We start from the raw sequence: 2,997 nt of genomic DNA on the forward strand, positions 1-2,997 counted from the left end.
AAAAAAAAAAAAAAAAAAGTTATGTAACTATTGGAGTTTAAAATGAACATACAAGTTCCCCCTGAGGCTACTCCATCACGACCAGTGATGTTTGTGGACCCATATCTAGGAAATGCTGACCCACTGGTTAATAGCATGGGCTTTGAGGGCAAAAGGAACTGACTTTCAGGTGCCAAACCTGCCATTCACTAGCTGTATGACCTTGGGCAAGTCACTTCACCTCGCTGCACCTCAGTTTCCTGATCTCTCCAATGGGATAATAATAGCACCAGCACTTCATAAGGTGCTTTTGGAAACTACATGAGATCACGTCAACACCCAATAAACATCAGCTCTGATCATGCTATGATATGACTCCTGCCTCTCACCTTTGCATTGCATTATACCCATGTTTCTCAAGCCTTAGTGTGCACTGGAGGCCTTGTTTTTGTTTTTGTTTTTGTTTTCTTGGAGACCAAGAGTCTTGCTCTGTCACCCAGGCTGGAGTACAGTGGCATGATCATGGCTCACTGCAGCCTCAACCTCCTGGGCTCAAGGGATCCTCCTGCCTCAGTCCCCTGAGTATCTAAGACTGCAGGCACGCACCACCATACCTGGCTAATTTTTATATTTTTGCTAGAGATGGGGTTTTACCATGTTGTCCAGGCTGGTCTTGTACTCCAGAGCTCAAGTGATCCACCCACCTTGACCTCCCAAAGTGCCAGGATTACAAGTGTGAGCCACTGCGCCCGGCCCTGCCTGGCTAATTTTTAAATGTTTTCTGTAGAGACGAGGTCTTGCTATGTTGCTGAGGCTGGACTGGAACTACTGGCCTCAAGCAATCCACCTGCCTCAGCCTCCCAAAGAGCTGGGATTATTATTCATGAGCCACCACACCCAGCCACAATGTTTTATTTATCCATTTGTTAGTTGATGGATATTTGGGTTTCAATTTTTTGACTTACTATGAATCATGCTGCTATAAATGTTCGTATAAAGTTTTTGTGTGGACACATGTTTTCCATTTCTCTCGGATAATATCAAGGAGTGGAATTGCTGGGTCGGTGGTAATTTTGTTTGATCCTTTGAGGAACTACCATACTGTTTCCCAAAGTGGCTGCAATTTTACATTCCACTGGCAGTGTAGGAGGACTCTAATTTATCCATGTCCCCACCAATACTTGCTCTTTTCCATTCTTTTTCCACTGCAGCCTCCGCCTCACCGGTTCAAGCGATTCCCCTGCCCTTTTTTTTTTTTTTTTTTTCTTTTTGAGAGAGTCTGCTCTGTTGCCCAGGCTGGAGTGCAGTGGTATTATTCTTGGCTCACTGCAACCTCAGTCTCCCGAGTTCAAGTGATTCTCCCACCTTAGTCTCCCAAGTAGCTGGGATTACAGGCATGCGCCACTACACCCGGCTAATTCTTGTTTTTTGTTTTTCAGATGAAGTCTTGCTCTGTCGCCAGGCTGGAGTGCAGTGGCACAATCTCTGCTCACTGCAGCCTCTGCTCCCGGGTTCAAGCTATTCTCCTGCCTCAGCCTCCCAAGTAGCTGGGATTACAGGCGCCCACCACCACACCCGGCTGATTTTTGTATTTTTTATGGAGACGGGATTTCGCCATGTTGGCCAGGCTGGTCTCCAACTCCTAAACTTAGATGATCCGTCGTCCTTGGCCTCCCAGAGTGCTAGGATTACAGGCATGAGCCACCGTGCCCAGCCTCTTTTCTGTTTTTTTTGTTTTGTTTTGTTTTGTTTTGTTTTGGTTGGCTGGTTTGGGTTTCATTATCGCCTTTCTAGTGAGTGTAAAGTGGTGTCTCATTGTGGTTTTGATTTGCATGTCCCTGGTGACTAATGATGCTGAGCATCTTTCCATGTCCTTATTGACCGTACGTATAGTTCTTTGAGAAATGTCTACTCAGATCTTTGCCCATTTTTAAATGGGATTGTTTGTCTTTTTTTATTGAAGAGCCAGAGATCTGAAGTCTTTTTGAGTTGTGAGATTTCTTCATATATTCTAGACAGAAGTCCTTTATAAGATACATGATTTGATTCTCCCATTCTCTATTGTCTTTTTACTTTTTTGATATTGTCTTTTGGTACGGAAAGACACTTATTTTGATGAAGTCCACTTTATCTATTTTTTGTTTGGTTGCTTATGCTTCTGGTAACATACCTAAGTGGGAGCCTGTAATCCCAGCACTTTGGGAGGCCAAGGTGGGAGGTTTGCTTGAGACCAGGAGTTCGAGACCAGAATGAGCAACATAGCAAGGTTCCATCTCTGTAAAACATTTAAAAAATAATAAAATGAGGCTGGATGTGGTGGCTCACACCTATAATCCCAGCATTCTGGGAGGCAAGAGGACAACTTGGGCCAGGAGTTTAAGACCAGTCTGGGCAACATGGCAAAAACCTGTCTCTACCAAAAAATAAAATAATAATAATAATAATAATTATCCAGGCAAGGTATGCCTGTAGTCCCAGCTACTTAGGAGGCTGACGCAGGAGAATTGCTTGAGCCCGAAAGGTGGAGCTTGCTTTGAGCTGAGATTGAACCATTGCACTCCAGCCTGGGTGACAGGAATGAAACCCTGTCTCAAAAAATAAAATAAAATAAAATAAGCCGGGTGTTGTGCTGCATACCTGTACTCCCAGTTACTCAGGAGGCTGAAGTGGAAGGATCACTTGGGCCCAGGAATTCGAGGCTGCAATGAGCTATGATCATACCAATGCACCCCAACCTGGGCACAGAGAAAGACCCTATCTCTTAAAAAACAAAGAGGGGCTGGGCACGGTGGCTCACACCTGTAATCCCAGCACTTTGGGAGGCCGAGGCAGACGGATCACGAGGTCAGGAGATCGAGACCATCCTGTCTAACACGGTGAAACCCCATCTCTACTAAAAATACAAAAAATTAGGCCGGGCGCGGTGGCTCAAGCCTGTAATCCCAGCACTTTGGGAGGCCGAGACGGGCGGATCACGAGGTCAGGAGATCGAGACTATCCTGGCTAACACGGTGAAAC

The sequence above is a fragment of the Theropithecus gelada genome, chromosome 20 (assembly GCF_003255815.1).
Source record: "Theropithecus gelada isolate Dixy chromosome 20, Tgel_1.0, whole genome shotgun sequence".
Classification (NCBI taxonomy): Eukaryota; Metazoa; Chordata; class Mammalia; order Primates; family Cercopithecidae; genus Theropithecus; species Theropithecus gelada.